Source organism: Myzus persicae, unplaced genomic scaffold (genome assembly GCF_001856785.1).
Source record: "Myzus persicae strain clone G006 unplaced genomic scaffold, MPER_G0061.0, whole genome shotgun sequence".
Taxonomy (NCBI): Eukaryota; Metazoa; Arthropoda; class Insecta; order Hemiptera; family Aphididae; genus Myzus; species Myzus persicae.
Window position 1 is genome coordinate 167325 of NW_019104266.1, and position 14372 is coordinate 181696.

Consider the following 14372-nt stretch of genomic DNA (forward strand, 5'->3'; position numbering starts at 1 on the left):
TTAAAATGAAATAAAATATTATTTTTATTTCATTATTTGTTTATATTATGTCTTAACAATTAACACAAAGCGTTTGATTCTATAGGTATACTCTTCTATAAAATCTTCTACATTTTCCTCCTTACCTTAAATTAATAAATAACATTTTTAACGATTTTGTAAATTATAAAGTTTATTAATTTATGATAATTTTTAGTGAAAATAATCAATCATCTTTTTTAAGCGAATTATTATTTATCACTATTGTTGAGGCCCTTTATAAGTAAATTGCCGGTGAGGCCCTTGGTACCCAGTCCGACCCTGATAAGCCCATAAGAAGCCAAGTAGGCATTGTTGATTTTACAACTAACGCAAACGAGAAAATAATATGAAAAATTAAAAAGTATAGTTTTTAAAAACCTTTTCTTCACTACCTACCTATTTTATGTTTATTAATGATTTTTAAGACTGATAATCGCGATTCAATGGTGATGCCGAATTGCCGATATCGGATATAGTGTTTTAACCGCGATAGACTGTAGTACTCTATTATAGTCTTAGATCATATGCTAAATGAATATGATCCTAAATCAGGGGTAGGCAAGTAATTTCTATTGGAGTCCTAATTAAAATAATAAATCAATGTGGTCTAGTGAAAAAATCTTTTTCAAATCTTCATATTTTAAAAACAGCAGTATAAAAATAATAATGCCGTTTTAAATTTGCACTTTGAATAATAGCGACGGTTGAATTGCAAATTAAACAGACTGGAATGGCTCAAACCCTTTCAGGAAATACATAACAATATAGTTCTGTCCACTTGTTCATAAACTTCCTATTTTCCAATATTGCCAATATATTTACAGTTTTGCGTGTCTTGCTCAACATATTGAACGAATAACACCCCTGTCCTAGATTATAGTAATCTACCGTGGTTTTAACACTATAAAATCGTTAATTACTTAGAGTATGGTGATTGATGGGTCACGGCTAGACTACAGTGTTACAGAATTATTTTAGTTTTAAATAGCGCTTTATTCTCACTATGTTCCAATGCTGCTCGACTACACAAAGTTGTTTTGAGTTTGGGGAGGACGTATTTTCAACAGATGTTTTAATGCTATTATGTCAAGTACATAGGTATTATGTGGAGTAAAAATTATATCTAAAAAAAATACATTACATAACATATTGCAAGTGCAAGTTCATATTTTTGCATATTTGTATTTTTGTTGAAAAAAATATTTGTATTCATTTAGACTAAGTACATATTTTAATTTAACAACAACATTTTAGTATGTCATATTTGATTTTTAAAGGCAAATTTTGATATTTATTAATTATTGGGCTTATTTGCATGCATTTTTTAGTGTTTTAAGCATTTAAGGTTAAAAACATCTTAACCTATAATCTTCTTCTTTATGAATAATATAATTAATTAATATTAAATTAAATAATATAATTAATATAATATAATTCTTGAATGCAATCTGTTGTTAATGATTTGGCTGATTGAAGTAAAAGATGTACCAATAAATTCCTCAAGTCTGGAAGTATGTTTATTGTTTAAAGCATATATTTTAGCTCATAAATAAAATAATTTATTATAATAAAGATTACTTTTATAGTTATATGGCTCAGAGTGGGCTAAGCCCTTTTAAGTCCCTTGGCCCCCCCTATTTACGTCCATGGCGTCCATGCCTTATGCCTATAGCTATAATACATATTATATTATTAAAAAAATAAATAAAAATACACTTAACGAGAAATTAACCATTAATGATCTGTCTTCCAGTTTCTGGACTTAACTGAATAAAAATAATTGTAATGGAATTATTGATTTGGGTACCTATTACTGTGAGAAGAGAGGTGGATACTTGATTCTGAAGTCTAAACTAACAGTCATTTAAATAAGTACAATTTACTGGCAGAAAAGTCATGTTAAAAAGTTGTGAAATTTTCTTTTCTTAATATTATGTTACTGTTTCACTCATGAAATCAAAATATAATCTACGAGTATACATTCACATTTGACTTTTTGAGATTATTGTTTATATATATTATATATATAATTTATATATACATATATATACAGTGTTATATACAGTGTTGAGGCCTTGAGGGTAGGGGTCTGTGAATTTTTTACAATTTGTGTACTCCCAAAAATATTGGTCTAGTTGAGCGTTGAGCCTAAGTTTATTGTTGGAACTTGGAAGAATAAGAATTATTATGTTTAATAACGAAAAATCGGTTCTTCGAGAAAGATATTTGGAATTGGATAGTATGAAGCGGGTAGAAATAAATTTAACTCGAAATTCAGTCCGTGCGAGACGATTGTGCAACATCAAAGAATTTTACCTCGATTACCACCATTTATATGTTATACTATTGGCCAGTTATGTAAGTTATGTTTTTCCATATCATTCATCATTGAGAAAGTAAAACCCTAGATTATAAATACTTTAGTAGGTACCTTTTTTTTCCCCGGTTCAAAAACCAGTTTACCCTGCCACCTATTTTCGTATCGTTTATTCAAGTATCATAGTACCTAGTGACTACCTACATTTATTATTTAGTAATATTATAGTATTTATAATCGATGGTAAACCAATACATTCATCATCGCACTGGTCAGAATATAAGCAAGCCGAACGAATTTCAGATATAATTGTGTAGATGGCGCTACTAATTACATAAATTCAAAATGTAAAAATAATTTAAATTAAATATTTTGTAATATAATACATATTTTTTTTTTATATTAGCTAACCCACATCAACATAAGCGATTGGGTGGTTTTTTTGTAGGTTTTTAACTGTGTGGGAGGGGGGTAATGTTGGTTTGGAACACGTGTATTATATGTGTGGAAGGGATTTACCAATTACCACTAACAACCCGGGTGGTCACCCAGGGTCGTCCTGATGATAAGCGAAGCCCGGAACAGAGTAAAATTATGGAGCCTTAAATGCCATTATCGTCAAGTGCCCCCTTATAATGGGGCAAGGGCCCAAATAGACTAGAAAATATACTACCTATTCTGTACATGCAACAATATGAATAAATTAATAAAATAATAACACAAGACCAACACATAATTTACTTAAACTTAATGTAGGTAATTATATTGGTAAAATAAGAAGATAAATATAGTGGAACAATATTATAAAAATGTATTATTAAATACCTTTTTAATTTTTAAATTGGCAAATGTGTCAATAATATCGTTATAATTTAGTTGGTCAGCAATTTATTTCTATAGATACCCATCAGGTATAGTTAAATTGGTGTCTTTTTCTATGAACGAGTGCTTTTTATATTTTAGCAACTACTTCGAATCATAATAATAATGATTATTCACTAATTTACTGCCCGATACCTATTTAGGTAGGGGCCAGTCCAACAGCGATGACAGCATGCCCGGGGGTTGGACCCCGCCCGAACTGCCCTAGGGACAGCCCTGAAGTCACCCATTCGGGAACTAGTGGCAGCGAATATTATATTATTACTTAGGATCAGATGATCTATCCCTATTTTTTTAATGTACTCATAAGAGCTATAATAGTTTATGCTAGAAGCTAATAAAATAAAGAAAAAAAAATGTACCAACATTACAATATATACAATAAATGTATACTTGGAAAAATGTGCCATAACGTAATTCTTCAATTATCAGCCATTATCCACATTCATTTAAATATGTTAGTATGTTACCATAAATATTCTAAAATCAAATACTTAAATATTATAAAATATACAGTAGGTATAAATCTTGTAAGCAGTTTTAGATTCAGTGCGACACCAGGAACATGAATTTTTAAGTTCCCTATTTTCCTAAGGACTAGCAGAAGTATTCCCAAAAGTATTGGAAATCTGTATGAAATATATTACAATATGAGTGGATCATAAATGTATCAGAGCTCCATTCTGATTGTTTTATCTACAGTGATGGTCAATAGATTACCATTATTTATAAATTAATTGACTAATAATTATTGCCACAATGATTTAACCCCAGATTCAACATTATTTATCCTTTGAAACACAATTTTTAACATAACATATAATTCATGAGCAAGTAATTAATAATAATTATTGATCATCAATCTGTGAATGATTGAAATGACCAAGTAGGACAATTGCACAAATAGCTGATCTCCGTTTGTCCTATATGGTATTATTTGAACACCAATTCAAGAACATGATTATAATAATTATATATTTATTATAAACCAACAATAAAATGTTTACCTTTCAAAACATTAAGCTATATAAAGATTACTACTAAAAAAAAATTTCTGACATTGTTCAAAATTGAACATTTCATATTGTTTTAAAAATAAATCGGTAAATACTATGAGTGTAGAATTTTTCAATGTGAACATAATTTAGCTTACATTTAAAATGTTGAAGCTTTATTTAATTTTATGCCTATTGTAAATCAACAGCAGGGAGCTAAAAAGAATATAAAATATAAGAAAACATTTTTTCCTAAATAAATGATATCAAATATTCTATGATCAAGGTAAGTTTAATAAAAATATTTATCAATTGATAAATATGAAATCCATATTCTAATATTAATACTATATAATATAAATGATGTGAAATCTACACTGTAGACATTTTAGTAAAGTTTATTGATTTTATGAATATCATCAATTCATCTATTGAAAAATAGTATTAAATAATGCTCAATATAAGTAAATAACACGCAAAATTATTTATATCATGAATAATGCAAACTTAAGTTTTTCATCACAAATATTATCAATATGAAATCAATATTTTATTTAAAAAACCGTTTATTATATACCATTTAATTCTAAATAGTTATAATATATAATGTATATTTATAAACAAATTTATTCAACTAAATGTATTAACTATCCAACAATATATCAAAACATGAGTATAATATACCAAAAAAGATGAAGCATTGATAACATTAATATTTTTCATTCATCAAATTCCGAATTGCTTTCTTTATTTGCTTGTTTGTTTTGTTCATCATAAAGGAAATTCATAAGCATTTCATTTTCTTTCATCTTCGCATCTATTCTATATGGTTTTATCACGTATCTAACTATCACCATTGATGCAAACCAACCAAAACCAACAAATGCTAGAATTTTGTTGAAATTACCAGTGAGTAAACCACCAGGTTGTACAGTTTTGGCGTTCTTATTCATTCTTCCTGAAAAAAAAATGCATAAAAACAAACAATTAGACAATGGGCAATTGAATACACACTATAGACATTTCTAAAAAATTAGTGGAAAGGGAAAAGATAAAACATATTGTGACCACTGAATCGATAAACCAAATAGTCATATTTTTACAACGTGAGAGAGTGATTTATCGGTACCTATATTTAATATTTCATGTAAGGGAAATTTCTGTTTTTATGAAATAACCACATGCCCATATACGGAGGTGGCTAAAGGACAGCGTTACGAAAACGACAAACCTTAATTGTCTTGGGACGTTCGGTATCCAACGATTCAAAAAACGGCTTCCAAACGTACACTCCACCAAAAACTCCTATTGCAGAAGCGATAATAATTTTTGTCCAGGACAAGCTCCGTTGTCTAGTTATGTATTTACGCATTGTATCAGTAGGCCATATCCAGTAGGACGCAGATGTCGGATAGAAGGGTTTAGACGTTTAGTACTCACTTAATCTTTTTTATCAGGTAATACTCGGCGAAAATGCTCCCGTACAAATCTCGTAAATTGTTCTATGGTAGAGGGGCTGCATGATAAACCGTTATCAGTTGAGAAACCGTTCGTAACATCAAGTAAGTGTTGATAACAGATTAATGATTTTGTGCCATAGATAATAGTCTCTTTCACGGGACGGAGGCGTATGATTAAACGGACGCCCGACGCACAGACCTTTACAGAAATCTATAGACCATTTTCTACGGCTGGCTGTAGATAGAAGTATAGATAGGTAAAGAAAACAGTCGTGGGACCCGACGGATTCATTGCTGCTGATTACAACGAAGGGTGATCGAAATAATAATAATTTAAATCATCAATAGCCATATTGGTGGTGGTGACCGGTCGGGCACTCACTGGAGTCTAAAGACCGTTGTAAACAAGAATATAATAGTAATAATAATAATCAAGGCAGGAAATCTCAGACTCGGACCTGTCGGCGATGCGACGAGGGGGATTAGTGCCTAGCGCCTATCGGATTTATTATTATTATTAATAACATACCTACGTGAGAGGTACGTACTTATATATTATATATATATAAACAATATAATATTATTATTATGCGAGCGAGCTGCTACCGAGTCGACGGACGGACCACTAAAACTCGTCCCGCTGGTAGAGGGGGTAAAATAAAATAACAAACAAGTGTTATTTTTTTCCGTTTTATCTTAGCCGATAGGCGGGATGCCGGAGCGGCGGTCCGCCGGTGGTTTTAATACGTCCGTTCAAGGTCACCGGCTCGCGCAGAGTGGTTAAGGTTAAGCGTTTACACGGACATGATGTCATAGTGACATCACTCACGTCGTAACCAGTTGTGTTGTTACTTGTTTGAGCGCGCACCGTGTGCGTACGCCGTGTCTCGCCCGTGCATGTTTAAAAACAGACACACGCACGCGCGCTAACGAACGGCCACACACCCGTAAAAATATTTCCAGAAAAAATCTCAGTTTATACTTTCCCACCCTTTTCCGAATAAATTTTGTCCGTTTCCAGGGGCCCATTGGCCTAGTGCCCTATCGTTAAACGTCCGCCGTGTCGCGTCCGGATAAAAAAGAATTTTGTCAAGCTACAGAGTACCGGTGATGTTGCTTACAATAGTGTGATAACAAGACGCTTCCGCCGACCAAAACAACTGTTGATCATCTCGAACGAGCGCGGGATACGCGACGTTGAAATCCACGTAGTTCTCTCATCGCCGTTCGTTGGTCACTCGTTGCGTTGTCAGTACGAATTTCCGTTATTACAGTTATACGAATGACACGAAAAAAACACCATCAGAACTACAGTAGTAACTAAACTGAGTAAGTCGCATACACTGATTTTTAAAAAAAAATTGTTTTTTTCATTATTATTGTAAGTTGTTTGTGGGTCGTAATCGCCCGGACTGATAAGAGCTGTGAACAGCGAGCACATAACATTTTTACAACACGATTAGTCTTATCAGTTTACTTTTTTTTTCTCCCATTTACAATTGGTCTGTTTCATTAAAATACGATCTGTCGTAGTTTTAATATTCATGTTCGCGTAATGTTATTGGACGGGCTCTCCCATTATAATGTTATTTTGAAACATTATTATCGTTTCGACTAAAATCTGTATAGTCGTATATAACTATAAACCATTATAGTTCCCAAACGCCCAATGTTCTAGTTACCTACGGAAAAGATTTGATTATTTTTCAAAAACGACTTTGTTATCAATCATAAATTATAATAATAATATAATTATTTAGTATACAATTTCGTTTGTACAACTTGCAACTGAGCATACAATTATTATTTGAATGATAATATTATGCACACCTGTTGCGTATATTATATACATCGGATGACGGATTGTGTAGACTAGATCGTCAGCATAATATTGATAAACTGAACATTTTTTGTATTTTATAAACTAGCCACTAGGCATCGCATCCATTAATTATACATTATACTACACCATACAGTATACATATTATTTTGATAATAGGTAGTACCTACATTATTATTTTATTTCAATATTTAAAAAATAATGTGATTTAATTAGAACCTTTATAAATTCGATACAATTATACAGATAATACTGGTTGAACATAAGTGAGTTGATTCATATTATTTTATATTAAAATTTCGTTTCAAAATTGTGTCTAAATTGTTAATACAATAGTTTTTTTTTTTATAAGAAATACATCTTTGCATCTAAACAAACTGCGATATTAGATTTATTTTTATTGTGATAAAATTACCTACGTTTTTAATTTTTATTAAAGTATAAATGCGTAATTGGTCCATAGTTTATTTCTTATTTTTGTTACAATATATAAATATCTATACTATGGTACATACCTACGACCTATCTACCTAATTATAATATTTAAGGTAATTTGAATTTAAATGAAAATTAAACAATAGTTATTATTAACACACAGTTCATTATCCATAGTATGCCATATTTTGAAGTTCAATGAGAACAAAAAAAGCTTAAGTTATACATAATCTAAAAAATGCACTTACAGTGTACAGAAACTAGTTGTTACACAGAAATATTTAGTATTTAGTAGGTATCCCTTTTAAGCACTATTAGATAATTTAGATACAAAATAAATTATAATAAATGATAATTATTATTTTCAAAAATATTCTGATACCAATTTTGGTCATAACTGCCGTCTTATAGTTGATAGTAATTTTCCATTGAATTATTTTTTAGATTTCGAGTGAAATAACCAACAATGAATGTATTTATTTAACATTTGTGAATTTTTTTGTGATCGCTATATATATAGGTTAAAATGGTCCAGGATGAGTGCTCGTTAGGTTTCATGTAGCCCATCAATCGATTAGAAATTCAGTCTAGTTAATACTTGGAAAAGACAATTTCTCAATTTTCAAAATATTGTATTATTTTGGTAACTAACATTTCGTTCTCTTTTAGTCCTTTAAAATATATCAAATATCAAAATATACTTCTATTATTACAAGTTATAGTTTAATATTATTGTGTTTCAAAATTGTGATTTCCTTTAATATATTGTATAGTATATTATTATTACGTTATGTTCGTGTATAGTAATTGAATACACATACTCATTGAGTGTATATATTATATACATATTTAGAGAGAGTATGGAATTTATAAATAAATATATTTTATACCCATATAGTAAATAGTTTTCTTTGGCTAGTGAACTCGAAATCTGGATAAATATTAAATTCACTATTTACGTATTTGACTGTAGGTAGTAGGTACTAGGTACGTAAATATGTCACTATTAATTAACGAACATGGATGCATACTGGTAAATGATAACTGATAATGATATTGTTTTGAGTAATAATCAAAAATATTTGTAGTACCTATATTAAAATGTTTCAAACTTATTCTATGCCCACTTGGACTCGGAAAAAGTTATTTGTTTATGATTTTGACAATTTACACATTTTAGTTAAGCATCCCAAACCACCAAGTTAAAATTGTTATAATTATTAATTAAATAATATATTATAAGGTAATAATGCAATATAGTATCTAATAATTCGATTAATTGTTGTAATTTCTAAAATATATGGTTGATACGAATATCGATACTCGATGTATAAAATAAACTTAATTTAGAACCAATACAATTTATTTGAGAAACACAGATGCTTAACCAGGATTTTTTAATAATTAGGAATGGCTGGTGAAGGCCTAAATATATTTATATAGGTAATTACCTAAATATTATTTTGATTGAGTTCATACCCAACGTATTTTCATACACATATGAATTCAAAATTAGTGTAGGTCAATAGACCTTGACGATAGGTCTACTTGTTGCACTCTGACAGTTGCATCTCCCTTGGAGAATTTTGAGAAAAGGTATTAATGTCTTCTTTTTTCAATTATAAGAGCCAAAGTTTACCTATTGGCTATTGAGTCTATTTTCGGACATATTTTGCCAAGAGTCAACATGTTAGAGATACTTGTGTGCTAAAACGATGTACAATACATTGTATGTGATCCAAGCCTGTGTATATTATAAGACCTAAAGTAGCAAAATGCTATCATCTTTTTCTAAAAATATTGCTATCTTTGCGTTGAAAAAAATGATTAACTTGAGATATGATAATGTAACATCTAAGTTAAGTTAAGTGATAAAATATTATAATTTTTTTATTGTGTTTGTATACGTTTGTACAATAATTATTGTTTGCTTATGTAACACACGTGACCCGCCAATATTTGGTTAATATATCTACTAAAGTCTTAAAATACTAAATAGTGTACATACATAATAACGGCCCATGGGGGGGGGGGGCTAAAGTCCCCTTTCTCCTTACCCCTTCGCATCGTCACTCATTATACATAATTATTTTGGCGATATCGCACTACACTACTGTTTGCCATGGTAGAATAATAATCTTTTCTTATTTTTGTCTAGAGATAGGTAAATGTATCATTGTAGAATGTTTTTAACGTAAATATAAATACTTCTATATAGTGACTTATAAAAAATAATCGAACCTCTTAAGTTCTAGTCTTAAAAAACAACTGAATGTTTTTAATCAAAATATACTAATTTTAGTTGAGGCTTTCAGGTTCAGTGATTCAGTAACTAAGTACCTAAATTATACGAATTTATAAATTTAAATACCAATTACAATTTTTTTATTTGCTCGTGGTACGATATAAAATGTATAGTCTTTAACATAGCTGTTTATTTTCAAAATCAGTTAACAACTCAGAAATATGAATCCATTCATTCCATTCATACCTACTGAATCAAAATCCTTTATCGCAGAATGAAGTTAAACGTGCCGATTATTTATTTTTATATCAGATAAGTAAAAATAAAAAAATATTTTATATTATATTTAAATTAATAATAATGTTTTTATAATATATTACGATTAATGATTGTAGTGATTAATGAAATTTATCTTTTTTTTTCTATATGCATATTTCTTGTTATTATACTGCATATATGATGACTGCATTTATAATGAACTGCGTAATATAACATTTACAATTTTTTTAAAAACTTCAAATTATAATATTTGTAGTATTTAACGGTACCTATATATGAGTTTATTTAAAAAATAATTTTGGAACTATCAATTAAACATAAAGCCATGAAAAAATGTATTTTTTCATTAAAAAAGTAAGACAATTGAAAAAATTTATTTTCAAAAACGTCAGTACTTTTAGAGACAAATGTTTAAAATTTAAAAACGCCCTGTGTGTTTCATTTCGACCATCATAGTATAGTAATATTATATCATGTAATCTTTAAATTTAACGTATTAAACATTTAAACCCTTTAATGGATACCACAGTCAATAGCATTATTTTTCGTGTTAAGAATCTGAGTACTAAGGTACTTAATAATAATAAATTAAAATCTCATGTTAAAAGGTTTGAATTATTTTGCTCGGGAACTTTGACTAATTAATCATGTTATTTTAGACACCTCAGGTTACTTGACACGGATACAGCAAGAATTTGTCCGGACTGCGATATTATCTTTTTTGCACCTATACTAACCAATAGGTGCTGGGGATAGATGTGTGCTTCGGGGTGTATAAATGCGCTTGAGGGCCCCCCCGTGCACGCAATCGAACCGGTTGATCCGGTCTTCTCTTGTATGCAAATTGCATACAGCCGGCCGGCGTATACTGATTTTTTGCGAGACTTAATATCATAACCAGTGACTCCGCCTTAAAAGTATCCGTCACTCGTGGACCGTTAGCATTACATATATTATCCCGAGGCCAATTCATATTTTTGTTTAATTTTCAAACGTATTTGTAATATAACTTAAGTTAATTTGTATACATTACTTAAACATATGTATTTGTAGTACACTTAAACTACAAAAAAAAAAAACAAAAAAAAAAATGTAAGTACTGTTTATTATTTCAACTATATATAACCTAAATACAGTTCAGTGTTGATATGCTTGCCTCGAGTTCAAAGAAAATTCCGTTTTCAACTATTATTTTTCAGTTTGAACGCAGAATAAACTTACTTATACACTTTAAAATTGATCAATATTATTAATTCATTATTTATATAAAGAAATGTTTTTAAAACAAATCTTTATTTAAAGATCTAAAAATGTAATTCTTTCTCAATCTGTAACAGAGGTATCACACTAATTCTGAATAAAGGTAACGAATAAAAACAAATATATTAAAGACGATAGGTATCAGGTACAAATAATAATAATGCAGTAAATAATAAAATCATTTTTTTTGTATATGACCTTTATAATTTCATACACTTTATATAACTAGGTACGTAAATTAACCTACTTAAAAGATAAAAGTTTTAAAAATGTTTAATCATTTAATGTGCAAAATACTTGCACCTCTCCTGTTTGTTGCACTTATGTTAGGACATAAAACAAGAAACAAAAACTGTATATTATATAGTTACAATTATTTTAATAATAAGTAATAAGTTATAACTATAACAATACCTATATCTCTTATATTATATAATAATATAAAATATTACAAAAATAGTTTAGATATTACTCTCTTGTAGTCTTGTGTGGAACTTTTATAACCCGTTTATTTCGGTTGAACTAAATTAGTTTGCACGTGGCTATATAACATTTCCCTATAGTTAGCAATTATTTCAGTTATGAACTTACATATTTTAACTAGGACTGAGGACTTCTAGTGCTTAATTATCTCAAAATATGTATGCTCTCATTCACTTGTTGTTATTCTACAATAAGAAATATGCATACTTTAAGACAAGTATTCTCAAAAAATGTATTGGTACGATGTTTATTATTGGAAAATGGAAATAAAAATATGATAAATTATGTGTATAAAAAAGTGTTATTTTAAAGATGCTAATTAAATTTTTTTTTTATTAAAATGTATTAAAAACTAATTTCTTTCTTCATCATCTTCTATATGGTATCACGACAGACAATTACAGTTTATTTCCTAACCCCGGTGTTATCGGCGGTTCTGTCATTGATCTGGTTTAATTTCGCAATACAATCTAGTGAAATTATTATTTGTAAACAGATGTTTTTCTAAATGTGTTTTTATTTGTCGTCCAAACTCATTCGACAATATCTTCAATATGTATCAAAAAATTACAAAATAATAAAATATTTCTTATTTTTTCTAATATACTCTAATACGCATTTATATGGAGTTATGATAAAATATGCAAAATACAATGTTGGATATAGCTTCCTAATGCTATTATATGAAACATATTTTTGGACCAATCAGTTATTGGGCGACTTTTCTAGACAAATCTGAACAACTAGAAGTCCTCAGCCCTACAGTTATAAGTTATAATCTATTCGTCTTGCCCTCCATAGGCTGACTGATATTTTCGATTTAAGCAGTCCGAGTAAGAATAATAATCAATTAAGAGGATATGGATATCATCGCACTGTTTGTTTTCTCACTTTAGCCCTTGTGGTATATTTTTTGTTTTTGAGTTATTTTAGGATACAATTACTCATGACAAAAACGATAGAGAATAATTTTTTGAGAATATGACGCTTATCGATTGGTCTAAATATTGTCTCAAAACAATTAAAACATCATTTAAATCAAAAAAAAAAAATTGTATTTAGAAAGTTAAATACAAAGTCAAATAATAATAAATAATAAAACCGATATGTTAGACCCTCGGAAATATTATTATATATTATTTTTGTAATAGGTGATTTTACTCTAAAACTACTAAAAAATCATAAAAAATTTTAGGTGAAAGTGTTCTAACCATGTTGCGCATTTGTCTGAGCTGAAAAACAAATATTAAGCTGGCATCCACTTAAAAACAGCTGATCTTGTTTGAACCTTGCGAAAAGCCCATCAAGACTTTTGAGGCGATTAAAATAAAATAAAATAGGTATATAATGTCTTACTATAAATACCAATAAAAGTTAGTGTCATATCTATTTACTATATATTGATGCGTGGCAGGTTTGCTTGAGAAACCTTTAGAACACTCAAAATCCTTCTAAAATAAATAATGGTCTCGGAAAAAAATGTAGTTAAAACTTGATATTTATCTTCGATTGCATAGGTATATCATACAATAAGATGATATCATTTAGTAGTCAATAATGATTCACAATATATTAAAAATGTATTAAATATAAACAGACTCCCTACAGAAGTAAATTTTGTATAAAATACTAATGATTTACTATAATGTATTAAAAATATTTATTTCTTTTACAATATTGTGTTTATTATTTATTTTTGTTAAGTACTGTCATATACATCATTCCGATTTTACTTCTCGAGATTTTACTAAGTTTTTATTTTTTAACTATTAACACGAGAAGAAAGAGAATAATTTGCTTAAATAATACCGGAACTATTTGTAAGGTCGTTGGGTGGAAGAGATGAAGTGATACAGAAGCACGCAACAAGGGGCCCCGATGTTACTAGTTACAGTTTACCAATAGATACAGCAAAGACTTAATAAAAAACCTATACAGACATAATTTAACATTGACAATTTTAAAGAATTTTAATACAAAGTATTTATAGTTTCAAAAATTGTTGAATTATACTAGTGTTTTCTTTTAAAAAAACCTCTAATGTTTATGTATATATATTAAAACATTATTCTTATAAACATCAATTCAAATGTAGATAATATTAGGCACATTTGATACTAAATTTTAACTTGCCAAAAAAAAACAAAACTCAACT

The 14372-nt window shown here is 29.0% G+C and overlaps 1 protein-coding gene across 1 annotated transcript in view; it reads left to right on the plus strand.

Moving 5' to 3' along the window:
• Nucleotides 1-6894: 6894 nt before the first annotated feature.
• Nucleotides 6895-14372, plus strand: part of LOC111040606 (myocyte-specific enhancer factor 2-like) — an 81936-nt gene continuing 74458 nt past the window's right edge. Inside the window, exon 1 of the mRNA XM_022324549.1 lies at nt 6895-7004. The gene's annotated coding sequence lies outside the window, so the exon portion shown is untranslated. The remainder of the gene's footprint in view (nt 7005-14372) is intronic.